Source organism: Bufo bufo, chromosome 8 (assembly GCF_905171765.1).
Source record: "Bufo bufo chromosome 8, aBufBuf1.1, whole genome shotgun sequence".
Taxonomy (NCBI): domain Eukaryota; kingdom Metazoa; phylum Chordata; class Amphibia; order Anura; family Bufonidae; genus Bufo; species Bufo bufo.
The window spans coordinates 69,305,666-69,320,550 of record NC_053396.1 but is presented as its reverse complement, the minus strand read 5'-3'; positions in this window follow the sequence as shown (position 1 = coordinate 69,320,550).

Below are 14,885 nucleotides of genomic sequence, written 5' to 3'. Positions count from 1 at the left end.
TCATTCTCATGATTGTGGATCGGTTTTCCAAAATGTGCCACTGTGTTCCTCTCAAGAAGTTACCCTCTGCACAAGAGTTGGCCACGATTTTTGCCAGGGAGGTCTTCCGGTTGCACGGTTTGCCCAAGGAGATTGTGTCGGATCGGGGGAGTCAGTTTGTGTCCAGGTTCTGGCGCGCCTTTTGCTCCCAGTTGGGGATTCATCTCTCCTTCTCCTCGGCCTACCACCCTCAGTCCAATGGGGCCGCAGAACGATCCAATCAGGCCTTGGAGCAATTCCTTCGTTGCTATGTCTCCGATCACCAAGACAATTGGGTTGACCTCCTGCCTTGGGCTGAGTTTGCCAGGAACACGGCGGTGAACTCTTCCTCTGGGACGTCTCCCTTCATGGCCAATTATGGGTTCCAACCTGCCGTGTTACCGGAGGTATTCTCTCCCCAGGATATTCCGGCTGTGGAGGATCACCTTTCCGTCCTACGTGCTTCTTGGGTACAGATCCAGAAGTCCCTTGAGGTCTCTGCGCAGCGCCAGAGACTCCAGGCTGATCGCAGACGAGCGCCTGCTCCTTCCTACCAGGTCGGAGACCGTGTATGGTTGTCCACCCGCAACCTCAACCTTCGAGTGCCCACTCCCAAGCTGGCGCCTCGCTTTGTTGGTCCCTTCCGAGTGCTTCGCAGGGTAAACCCGGTAGCCTATGCCCTTGCGCTTCCTCCTGGCATGCGGATCTCCAACGTGTTTCATGTCTCCCTGTTGAAGCCACTGGTGTGTAATCGTTTCACTTCCTCGGTTCCTCGGCCTCGTCCGGTCCAAGTGGGCAATCGTGAGGAATATGAGGTGAGCAATATCCTGGACTCACGCCTGGTCCGCGGTCGGTTGCAGTTTTTGGTCCATTGGCGTGGTTATGGTCCAGAGGAGCGTTCCTGGGTTCCCTCCGCAGATGTCCATGCTCCTGCCTTGCTCCGAGCCTTCCACGCACGCTTCCCTCAGAAACCGTTTTGTGCTCCGCGGAGGAGGGGCCCTTGAGGGGGAGGTACTGTCATGGTCTTACCTTCTTGCTGTTCTCCTTCGTTTGACATGTGCTGGCGGCCATCTTGGTTTCTGGGTTTCTTGTAGCCTTCCACCCTGCGGCTCCTCCTTCCCACTGGGAGGAGCTGGATGCCTAGCTCATATATATAGGAGGTCTGTGGCTTCAGTTCCTTGCTTGGTCCTCTTGTGTTCACATGCTTCTAAGACTGCTGCTGCTTCTGGTTCCTGATCCTGGCTTCGTCTGACTACCCTGCTGGTTCCTGATCCTGGCTTCGTCTGACTACCCTGCTGGTTCCTGATCCTGGCTTCGTCTGACTACCCTGCTGGTTCCTGATCCTGGCTTCGTCTGACTACCCTTCTGGTTCCTGACCTCTGGCTTCGCAAAGACTCTGCTCGGTTTCACCATCCGTTTGGACTTTTGCTTTACAGCTTTATTTTCAATAAAGCCTTCTTATTTTCACTCTTCTCTTGTTGTACATGGTTCCGTGACATGGGTGACGTGAAGCCTGATTCTCTGCTATGACATGAAGACAGATTCTGCGCTGACATAAGGCCAGATTCTCTGTTACGGGACCTCTCTCCTCTGCCTGGGTGCATGGGCCTAAATGTGTGACAGTGGCCTGTTCCAGTGGTGGGTGACGTGAAGCCTGATTCTCTGCTATGACATGAAGACAGATTCTGCGCTGACATAAGGCCAGATTCTCTGTTACGGGACCTCTCTCCTCTGCCTGGGTGCCTGGGCCTAAATGTGTGACAGTGGCCTGTTCCAGTGGTGGGTGACGTGAAGCCTGATTCTCTGCTATGACATGAATACAGATTCTGCGCTGACATAAGGCCAGATTCTCTGTTACGGGACCTCTCTCCTCTGCCTGGGTGCCTGGGCCTAAATGTGTGACAGTGGCCTGTTCCAGTGGTGGGTGACGTGAAGCCTGATTCTCTGCTATGACATGAAGACAGATTCTGCGCTGACATAAGGCCAGATTCTCTGTTACGGGACCGCTCTCCTCTGTCTGGGTGCCGGGGCCTAAATGTATGACAGTGGCCTGTTCCAGTGGTGGGTGACGTGAAGCCTGATTCTCTGCTATGACATGAAGACAGATTCTGTGCTGACATCAGGCCAGATTCTCTGTTACGGGACCTCTCTCCTCTGCCTGGGTGCCGGGGCCTAAATGTGTGACAGTGGCCTGTTCCAGTGGTGGGTGACGTGAAGCCTGATTCTCTGCTATGACATGAAGACTGATTCTGCGCTGACATGAAGCCAGATTCTCTGCTATGGCATGAAGAGACTGATTCTCTGCTGACATGAAGCCAGATTCTTTGCTATGGCATGAAGAGACTGATTCTCTGCTGACGTGAAGTTAGATTCTCTGCTATGGGACCTCTGTCCAATTGATATTGGTTCATTTTTATTTTTTTTATTTTTATTTTAATTCATTTCCCTATCCACATTTGTTTGCAGGGGATTTACCTACAGTACATGTTGCTGCCTTTTGCAGCCCTCTAGCTCTTTCCTGGGCTGTTTTACAGCCTTTTTAGTGCCCAAAAGTTCGGGTCCCCATAGACTTCAATGGGGTTCGGGTTCGGGACGAAGTTCGGATCGGGTTCGGATCCCGAACCCGAACATTTCCGGGAAGTTCGGCCGAACTTCTCGAACCCGAACATCCAGGTGTTCGCTCAACTCTACTTGTGACCTTTATTAGGACCGGAGTATAACAAAAACAGATTTTCATCTAGTCTAAAATTCTCCGTCCTTCGAAGGTAGATCTCAACTGCCCTCTTGACATCCAAGGTGTGCAATCGAGCTTGTTCTTCATCTTAGGGATCTGTGAAAAAGACTGGTAGAAACGCTTCTCGGTTGACGTTAGCAGAAAAAGGAACTTTTGGCACAAAGGAAGGTAGAGTGCGCAGCAGAACTCCATTCGTCAGGATTCTTAAATACGGCGTCTTAACCGATAGTGCTTGCAATTCCGCGAGTCTCTTAGCCGAAGTGATGGCAATAAGAAAGAGAACTTTACAGGAGAGCCAATTAAGATCTGCGTCTACTAAGGGCTCAAAGGGGGTTTCAGTCAATCTTCTGAGGACTAATGACAGATCCCAAACAGGCATAGGGTGTCTCACCACCGGTCTAAGCTTCTTAATGGCCTTGAAGAAACGATTAATTAAGGGATGATGTCCGAATCTGCTCTCTGTCATGGCATTAATGGCTGTCATGTGCACTTTCAAAGTGTTCGGAGTAAGACCCTTCTGGAATCCATCTTGCAGGAACTGGAGGATAACAGGGACTGTAATATCTGAACATTCATTCTCTGACCTCCAGGATGAAAATTTTCTCCATATCTTTTCATACTTGATATTTGTAGAGGTTTTCCGGGAGGAGAGTAGAGTATTGATGACAGGGACAGACAGCCCTTTTCCTTCTAGTCTGGACCTCTCAGTCTCCAAGCTGTGAGATGAAGTTTGTTCAGATGTTGATGAAACAGGCCGTTCTGAACTAGTAAGTCGGGTTAAGATGGAAGCTTCCAGTAGACTCCTCTGGATAACTGGAGTAGAAGTGGGAACCATGGCCTGCGTGGCCAAAAAGGAGCAATCAATATCGCTTGAGGTTTCTCTAATAGGATCTTCTGCAGGACTCTTAAGATGGGGGCACCGGAGGAAAGATATAAACATACTGGTCATTCCAAGTTATAGAAAAGGCGTCTACTGCTGCTGGATTCTGGAATCCGTTCAGAGAACAGAACTTGGGAAGTTTGCTGTTTTCCCTGGAGGCCATCAGATCTACAGACAGAGTACCCCATCTGGCTGTAATCTGCAGGAAGTATTTCTGGTTCAGCTCCCACTCGGTTTGTCTGATCTTCCTCCGACTGAGAAGATCCGCCTGAGTATTCAATGAGCCTTTGATGTGTACCGCCCTTAGATTCTGTAAGTGCCTCTCTGCCCATGCAAAGATCTTCCTGCATAATGCAAGGAGTAGAAGGCTCCGGGTGCCTCCCTGCTTGTTTATGTAAAAAACTGCAGGGAGATTGTCCGTCTGAATTAGGACTGATTGGTTCTCCAAATCTGTCCGAAAGTGTTGTAATGCCAGCTTGATTGCCTTCAACTCTCTAAAGTTCGAGGACCGCTGTCGTTCTGTGCAGGACCAAGAACCTTGAACCCAACTGCTTCCGAGATGGGCTCCCCAGCCCCGGGAAGAGGCATCCGTCGTAACAGTCACCGTAGGTGTTAGCTGGAAGGATTTTCCTCTGGATAAATTCCTTCCTCTTAACCACCATTTCAGCTCCGTGATTGTGGAAGGTCTCAACCTGACACGGGCTGAGAGATTGTGGTTGTACTTCCAGACTTGAAGCAAGTCCTGCTGTAATTCCCGTATGTGGGCCTGAGCCCATGGAACTGCATCTATTACTGATGTCATAAGACCCAGGGTTTTCATCACCCTGTGGACTGTAGGTCTTTGGCCCGCAATTAAGATCTTTATTGCTGATGACACGGAGCTTATCCTGGAGGTCGGGAGATACAGAGTCATGGTGCAAGTGTCTATCCTGAAGCCTAGAAAAGTCTTGGATGTTGCTGGCTTGATGTCGGATTTGTCCCAATTGATCAAGAAGCCCAGAGACTGAAGCAACTTGATGACTTTCAGGAGATGAGAATTCAGTAAGTCCCTGGTGGGTGCCACTACAAGCCAGTCGTCCAGGTACGGAAACACCTGTAAGGCTTGTAGGCGTAAACTTGCAACAGCGATTACGGCTAATTTCGTAAAAATTCTGGGTGCTGATGAGAGGCCGAAGGGCAGGGCTTTGAATTGGAGGTGTTTTACTTTTCCTCCCATGGTAATTGCAATCCTCAGAAAGCGTCTGGACGCGTTCTCTATTGGGACATGCAGATAAGCGTCTCTCAAGTCGATGGATGCCAAGAAGTGACCTTCTTAAAGCAGAGACGTGATAGACCTTATGTTTTCCATCTTGAAATGAACTTTTGTGATGAATTGATTCACGTAGCGGAGGTCTATGATTAGGCGCCACTTTCCCTCTGGCTTGGGGACTGGAAACACTCTGGAATACACTCCTGTTCCTTCTTGATGTCTTGGTACAGGTTCCAGAGCACCCTTTTGAATGAATTCCCTTACGAGGTCTATGACCCGAGGGTCTTCTCTTTGATTTAAGAGAAAACGGTCTCTTGGACGGCGGATAAACTCCAGTGAGTATCCTTCTCTCACGATCCTCAAGGCCCAAGTGTCTGAGGAAATTCCCTGCCATGCTGCGTAGAATCGAGTAAGCCGACCTCCTACCACTTTGCTTCTGGCGTCAGAAGTCCTCTTTGGTGGGTTTATCCTCTGGTTTCTTCCTACCCTTATCCGATGTTCTGGCAAAATATCTTCGGTCAGATCCTCTCCTGTCCGAACGCCCGCGAAAATCGGATCTTTGAAAGCGCTGCCTTCTGAAGGGCCGAAAGCTTCTGGGTTGAAATCTGCGCCTGGAAAGAGGAAATTCCAGTGCTTTATCTTCCTTATTGGTTTCCAATAAAGTGTCTAGTTGAGAGCCGAACAGACACCCTGGTTCAAAAGGAAGAGAACAAAGGTTGTTCTTGGAGGGGACATCACCCGACCACAATTTCAACCAGATTGACCTCCTGATAGAGTTGGAGAGAGCCATATTTTTGGCTAAGCCTTTCAGGGTATCCACGGGGAAGTCACATAGGAATTCCGCCGCGATCTTCAAAGAAGGAAGCTGCTGAAGCAAATCTTCTCTCTCAACGCCATCCTCAATATCCCTTCCTAGTTGACTCAACCATACCCTCAGGGCACGGGCTACAGGTACTGCGGCCATGGACGCCTTCTTCAGGGAGGCTATATAAGAATGAAGCCGCTTTAGGAGATTATCTGCCTTCTTATCCATGGGATCCTTTAACAACGTAGAGTCGTCAGACGGAAAAAAGGACCTCTTCGCTAGTCTGGCCACTGCAGGATCGACCCATTTCCCACATTCGGCAGGGTCTATCCTGTACATAGCCCTAGCTCTTCTTCCTGAATCCATCTTCCTTAATGGATGTTTCCATTCCTTCTGGATGATGGATTCAAGCACCGGATGACTGGGAAAGACCCGTGCTTTCTTTTTAGGAAAGTAAAACAGGCTCCCCTCATCTTGGTCGGTACGCGTCTCCGTCTTGGATTCAATTATATGTTTCACATCCTTGATGAGACGGTTAATATTCTCCTTCCTGAACAAGAAGTTCTCTTCTGTGGCTGGTTCTAGATCTGAGCTAGAACCAGAGGACACCTCCCTTCCGAGCGAGAAGACCTCTCGGGAGACGTAGAAGGGCTAGGATCAGCCCGTTTCCTCTTATGCGTCTTTTGTCTCTTATATTGAGACAGAAAGGATTCGAGTAAGGAGATTAATTTTTTTGTATTATCTTCAGAGACAAGCTCCGGCTGAGTACAAGCTGCGCAAATGTTTGACGTATAACTCTTAGGAAGCGGTTTGATACACGTAATACATAAGGGCTGCTTCTTCTTATGTCTCTTCACACGCCTGGGTGAGGATTCCGGGGAATGGGAAAACGCCTCTAATCCACAGCTCCCACAATAATCGTCCTGGTGGTCATCAGGGAGAGGCTGGTCGCAGGATTGGCACAGCCTGTGTCTGTGCTTCCTGGATCTTTTTCCTCCTTTACTGGAATGGCTGGACATCTGGAAAGAGGAACAGATTAAATATATAAAGAACTAAGATACCATAAAATATAAAGCCAGGACAAACTGGCTGTGAACAGTCATAACCAGAGCCTGGATCAGGGGTACCTTAGAAATAATAGAGCTCGACTGCCAAGGCACAAGGGCAGTGAGAGCATGGACTATACCACCTTAAATACAGGAGATAATTTGAATTTGCCGCCGGAATCCCGGGGGGCGGGCGCCCGCTGATGATGTCAGATGCAGCCGACGCTGCGTTCCACGATGCGTTCCACTGAGACTTGCAGGCACCGCCATTGCCACCCAGAGAGATGAAGCGCTGGTGCGGCATATTACAGGCATCGCTGCACACCCGAACCCGGCACAGGAGAGGAAAGACTCCACAGAGCAGCGCCAAGGCACCCCCATGGCTAGCTGGACTCTGAGCCTAAGCCTGGGACACCCCCCAGGCATGAGGGCTCCAGATGAGGTGGGCTATGGAACCTGTCCAGAATCAGGACATGAAAAAAACACATTGGAGGTTTGAAAGAGGGAGTGCTTTATAGGGACCTATAGGACTGCTAATTAATTAATTATCTTGTTTTTATCTAGGTGGGCGGTCCTGGGGCGAGAATAGGACTCAGTTAACCCTTCATGTGCTGCCGAGGACGACAGGGGAAATACTGGCTTCCAACAAATATTGATTGAGGCCTGTGATACACCAGCTTCCACCAAATATTGATTAAGGGGTTTGATATACCAGCTACCAGCAAATACTCATTAATGAGTTCTATATGCTGGTTTTCACAAAATACTGATAGAGGGGATTGATATACCGTCTTTCACCAAATATTGATTAAGGCTTGCGATACACCAGCTTCCATCAAATATTGATTAAGGGGTTTGATATACCAGCTTCCAGCAAATACTAATTAAGAGATTCTACATACCATTTTCCACAAAATACTGATAGAGTGGATAGATAAACTGGCTTCCAACAAATATTGATTGAGGCCTGTAATACACCAGCTTCCACCAAATATTTATTAGGGGTTTGATATACCATTTTCCAGCAAATACTCATTAAGGGGTTCTTTATACCTGTTTCCACAAAATACTGATAGAGGGGATTGATATACAAGCTTTCACCAAATAATGATTGAGGCCTACGATAGACCAACTTCCACCAAAAATTTATTAAGGGGTTTGATATACCATCTTCCACAAAAAACTCATTAAGGGGTTCTATATTCCTGTTCCAACAAAATACTGATAGAGCAGATTGATATACCGGCATCCACCAAATATTCATTGAGACCTGCGGTACACCAGCTTGCACCAAATCTTAATTAATGGGTTTGATTTACCGGCTTCCAGCAAATACTGATTAATGAGTTCTATATACCTGTTTCCACAAAATACTGATAGAGGGGATTGATATACCGGCTTCCAACAAATATTGATTGGATCCTGCGATACACCAGCTTTCACCAAATATTGATTAAGGGGTTTGATATACCAGCTTCCAGCAAATACTCATTAAGGGGTTCTTTATAACTGTTTCTACAAAATACTGAAAGAGGGGATTGATATAGAAGCTTCCACCAAATAAAGATTAAGGCCTACGATAGACCAGCTTCCACCAAAAATGTATTAAGGGGTTTGTTATACCATCTTCCACAAAAAACTCATTAAGGGTTCTATATTCCTGTTCCAACAAAATACTGATAGAGGAGCTTGATATACTGGCTTCCACCAAATTTTGATTTAGGCCTGCAATACACTGGCTTTCACCAAATATTGATTAAGGGGTTTGATATACCTGTTTTCAGCAAATACTCATTAAGGAGTTCTATATACCTGTTTTCACAAAATACTGATAGAGGGGATTGATATACCGGCTTCCACCAAATATAGATTGAGGCGTGTGATACACTGGCTTTTACCAAATATTGATTAAGGGGTTTGATTTTCCGACTTCCAGCAAATACTCATTAAGGGGTTATATATTCCTGTTTCCACAAAATACAGATAGAGGGGATAGATATACCGGCTTTCACCAAATATTGATTGAAGCCTTCCATACAAAAGCTTTCACCAAATATTGATTAAGGGGTTTGATATATTGGCTTCCACCAGATACTCATTAAGGGTTTCTATATACCTGTTTCGACAAAATACTGATAGAGGGATTGATATACTGGCTTTCATCAAATATTGATTGAGGCCTGCGATAGACCAGCTTCCACCAAATATTGATTAAGGGGTTCTATATAGCGGCTTCCACCAAATATTCATTGAGGGGTTCTATATACCTGTTTCAACAAAATACTGATAGAGGGGATTGATATACCGGCTTCCACCAAATATTGATTGAGGCCTGCGATACACCAGCTTCTACCAAATATTGATTAAGGGGTTTAATATTCCAGCTTCCAGCAAATACTCATTAAGGGATTCTTTATACCTTTTCCAACAAATATTAATTGAAGCCTGTGATACACCAGCTTCCACCAAATATTGATTGAGTCCTACAATAGACCAGATTCCACCAAATATTGATTGAGGGGTTCTATATACCTGTTTCCCAAAAATACTGATAGAGGCGAACTATATACAAGCTTCCACCAAATATTGATTGAAGCCTGTGATACACCAGCTTCCATCAAATATTGATTAAGGGGTTTGATTTACCATCTTCAAGCAAATACTCATTAAGGAGTTCTATATAACTGTTTTCGCAAAATACTGATAGAAGGGCTTGATACACCGGCTTCCACTAAATATTGATTGAGGCCTGCAATACACTGGCTTTCACCAAATATTGATTAAGGGGTTTGATATACCTGTTTTCAGCAAATACTTTTTAAGGAGTTCTATATACCTGTTTTTACAAAATACTGATAGAGGGGATTGATATACCGGCTTCCACCAAATATTAATTGAGACCTGCGATACACCAGCTTGCACCAAATCTTAATTAATGGGTTTGATTTACCGGCTTCCAGCAAATACTGATTAATGGGTTCTCTATACCTGTTTCCACAAAATACTAACAGAGGGGATTGATATACCAGCTTTCACCAAATAATGATTGAGGCCTGCGATACAATAGCTTACACCAAATATTGATTAAGGGGTTTGATATCCCAGCTTCCACAAAAAACTCATTAAGGGGTTCTATATTCCTGTTCCAACAAAATACTGATAGAGGGGATTGATATACCAGCTTCCACCAAATATTGATTTAGGTCTGCGATACACCAGCTTCCAGCAAGTTTTGATTAAGGGGTTTGATATACCAGCTTCCAGAAAATGCTCATTAAGGGGTTCTACATACCTGTTTCCACAAAATACTGATAGAGGGGATAGATCTACCGGCTTCCAACAAATATTGATTAAATCCTGCGATGCACCAGCGTCCACCAAATATTGATTACGGGGTTTGATATACCAGCTTCCAGAAAATACTCATTAAAGGATTCTTTATACCTGTTCCAACAAATATTGATTGATGCCTGTGATACACCAGCTTCCACCAAATACTGATTGAGGCCTACGATAGACCAGATTCCACCAAATATTGATTGAGGATTTCTATATACCTGTTTCCCAAAAATACTGATAGAGGGGATTGTTATTCCAACTTCCACCAAATATTGATTGAAGCCTGTGATAAACCAGCTTCCACCAAATATTGATTAAGTGGTTTGATTTACCGGCTTCAAGCAAATACTCATTAAGGAGTTCTATATACCTGTTTCCACAGAATACTGATAGAGGGGATTGATATACCGGCTTCTACCAAATATTGATTGAGGCCTGTGATACAATAGTTTCCACCAAATATTGATTAAGGGGTTTGATTTATCGGCTTCAAGCAAATACTCATTAAGGAGTTCTATATACCTGTTTCCACAAAATACTGATAGAGGGGATTGATATACCAGCTTCCACCAAATATTTATTGAGACCTGCGATACACCAGCTTGCACCAAATCTTAATTAATGGGTTTGATTTACCGGCTTCCAGCAAATACTGATTAATGAGTTCTATATACCTGTTTCTGCAAAATACTAATAGGGGGGATTGATATACTAGCTTCCACCAAATATTGATTGAGGCCTGCGATACAATAACTTCCACCAAATATTGATTAAGGGGTTTGATATACCAGTTTCGAGCAAATACTCATTAAGGGGTTCTATATACCTGTTTCCACAAAAAAATGATAAAGGGGATTGATATACCGTCTTCCACCAAATATTGATTAAGGCTTGTGATACACCAACTTCCACTAAATATTGATTAAGGGGTTTGATTTACCGGCTTTCACTAAATATTGATTGAGGCCTGCAATACACTGGCTTTCACCAAATATTGATTAAGAGGTTTGATATACCTGTTTCCAGCAAATACTCATTAAGGAGTTCTATATACCCGTTTTCACAAAATACTATTAGAGGGGATTGATATACCGGCATCCACCAAATATTCATTGAGACCTGCGATACACCAGCTTGCACCAAATCTTAATTAATGGGTTTGATTTACCGGCTTCCAGCAAATACTGATTAATAAGTTCTATATACCTGTTTCTGCAAAATACTAATAGGGGGGATTGATATACCAGCTTCCACCAAATATTGATTGAGGCCTGCGATACAATAACTTCCACCAAATTTTTATTAAGGGGTTTGATATACCAGTTTCCAGCAAATACTCATTAAGGGGTTCTATATACCTGTTTCCACAAAAAAATGATAGAGGGGATTGATATACCGTCTTCCACCAAATATTGATTAAGGCTTGCGATACACCAGCTTCCACCAAATATTGATTAAGTTTTACACAATAATAGCATTTTTGAAACCAAAAAAATGATGTTTTAGTGTCTCTATAGTCTGAGAGCCATAGCTTTTTTATTTTTTGGGCGATTGTCTTAAATAGGGTATCATTTTTTGTCGGATGAGGTGACGGTTTGATTGGTACTATTTTGGGGGTCATAAGCCTTTTTGATTGCTTGCTGTTGCACTTTTTGTGATGTAAGGTGACAAAAATAGCTTTTTTGGCACCGTTTTTTTTTTTTTTATGGTGTTTATCGGACAGGATCTATCATTTGATATATTTATAGAGACGGTCGTTACGGACGCGGTGACACCTAATATGTGTATTTTATTTTTTCATTTTTTTTATAGGAAAAGGCAATTTCTTTTTTTAATTTACTTTTTTCTTTTCATTTTTATTATTTTCACTTTCTTTTTTTAACAAGTCCCTCTTGGATAATGAAGATCCAGTGGGGCTGATGGCTGGGGCTGATGGCAACCATCGGGTGCTGCAATCACAGCGCTGCAGCTGCGATGGTTGAGAGAGGGAGCTCCCTCCCTCTATTAACCCCATGGATGCCGCAACTGCGGCATCTATGGGGTTACAGGATAGTGTCAGCATAGAGCTGACACTCTCTGCTGATGGCAGCGGCTCACACACAGCAGGGGGATCGGGGGCAGCACTGGAAAGGGGGGAGGGGGGATCGGGGGGGTACGGCCGCCAACATTGAGGGAGGCTGGGGCAGGAGGGGCGGGTGATAATGGAGGGGGCGGACCGCATCAGGGCAGCTGCCTCTAGGAGATTCGCGCAGGAGTAGATGAGCTGCAGGCGGACACAAGGGGGGCTTGGAGGGGCACAGATGGGGGGCACAGATCGGGGAGGAAGGGATATTACGAGGACACTATCTGATTTCAGGCTCTGATCTGCAGAGAGCAGATCAGAGCCTGAAACCGGTATTTTCTCACTGCCGCGATCCGATTGGTTAGTCTGCACAGACTAACCAATCGGATCGATTGTCGGTAAGGGGCCACTCTGATTGGTCCCTTGCCGGCATTACTGCACTGTATGCTGTCCGTGACAGCAGCAGGACAGGGGCAGAAGCTTTAATCCAAGCGCATTGCAGCGCTTGGATTAAAGAGCTGGTTTGACGTTTATAGGCGTGATAGCTGCACGGGGCATGTGCAAACATCACGTATATAAACGGATTGCAGTCGGGAAGGGGTTAAGGGGTTTGATATACCAGCTTCCAGCAAATACTCATTAAGAGGTTCTGCATACCTTTTTCCACAAAATACTGATAGAGGATATTGATATACTAGCTTCCACCAAATAATGATTGAGGTCTACGAAAGACCAGCTTCCACCAAAAATTTATTAAGGGGTTTGATATACCATCTTCCACAAAAAACTCATTAAGGGGTTCTATTTTCCTGTTCCAACAAAATACTGATAGAGGGGATTGATATACCGGCTTCTACCAAATATTGATTTAGGCCTGCGATACACCAGCTTCCACCAAATATTGTTTAAGGGGTTTGATATACCAGCTTCCAGCAAATACTCATTAAGGGATTCTATATACCTGTTTCCACAAAATACTAATAGAGGGGACTGATATACCAGCTTCAACCAAATATTGATTGAGGCCTGTGATACAATAGTTTCCACCAAATATTGATTAAGGGGTTTTATATAGCAGCTTCCAGCAAATACTCATTAAGTGGTTCTATATACCTGTTTCCACAAAATACTGATAGAGGGGATAGATCTACCGGCTTCCAACAAATATTGATTGAATCCTGCGATACACCAGCTTCCACCAAATATTGATAAAGGGGTTTGATATACCAGCTTCCAGCAAATACTCATTAAGGGATTCTTTATACCTGTTCCAACAAATATTAATTGTAGCCAGGGCCGTCTTTAACAAGGGGCAAAAGGGGCAGCTGCCCCGGGCCCAGTTTCTCCTGGGGGGCCCAAGGCAGCTGCCTCTTGAGCCCTGCTGGCCACTGCCCCGAGTATCAGGCTATCAGCTACACAGGGGGGTGCTGCCATGCCTGCCGGCACTCCAGGCAGCATACTGTGAGAGCTGTGATTTTCTAGGACCTTAGATGACATCATCACCATGTGACCAGTAACCTAGCAATATTACTGGTCACATGGCTATGAGGTCATCACAGATCCTGTCTACCAGGAGTGTTACTGCAGGAGAAGTTTCCCATAATTGTGGAGCTTTTTTTGAGAAGATTACATCAGGAAAAGGTTACAGGGGCTGTAATACTAAAATACTGTAACCTACTGTATAGTGGGGTGCTATACTGCTCTACTGTATACTATGGGGGTGCTGTATACTGTATATTGTGGGTGCTTTATACTGTGGGGGGCTGTATATTTTGGGGTGCTGTATACTGTGGGGCGCTGTATACTGTGGGGTACTGTATTCTGTATAGTTTGGGGTGCTGTATACTGTGGGGGGCTGTATACTGTATACTGTGGGTGCTGTATATTGTGGAGTGCTATACTGCTGTACTGTATAGTGTGGGTGCTGTATAGTGTGGGGTGCTGTATAGTGTAGAGTTTGGGGTGCTGTATACTGTGAGGTGCGGTATTCTGTATAGTTTAAAGGTGTTGTATACCGTGAGGTGCTGTATATTGTGGAGTGCTATACTGCTGTACTGTATAGTGTGGGGGGCTGTATAGTGTGGGGTGCTGTATAGTGTATAGTTTGGGGTGCTGTATACTGTGAGGTGCTGTATATTGTGGGGTGCTATACTGCTCTACTGTATACTGTGAGGTGTTGTATACTGTATAGTGTGGGGTGCTATACTGCATAGTGTGGGGTGCTGTATACTATAGGGTGCTACACTGCATACTGTGGGTTGCTGTATACTATAGGGTGCTATACTGCATACTCTGAGGTGCACTGTAACGCTAGGGTGAACCGAGCCACGGTCTCCTTCCTGCAGAGCGGTGCCCACTTCCAGCCTGAGCCCAGCTGCCCAGAGCACTGATCCTGAGCCGCTGGAGTCTTCAGAACTGGAAGTATTTATATCACTGTACTCTACCAGGTGTGTGGATTTTGTGTGTGTGTGTGTTGTGGTGGAGGCCGTGATTGCATGCTAGGGTGTGGGAAGGCGGGATCCAGGGGGCCCAAGTAAATTTTTGCCCAGGGTCCAATCAATATTAGAGACGGCCCTGGGTATATTAGATGGTCATTGGATATCAATTTTACTGCAGGCCAGTGGAGTACAGGTTCCAAATATTAGGCATCCACCGGACTGAAATGATCAAGTGATTTTGTGGCTGGAGGTATATTAGACGGTTATTGGATATCAATTTTACTGCAGGCCAGGGGAGTATAAGCCCCAAACAT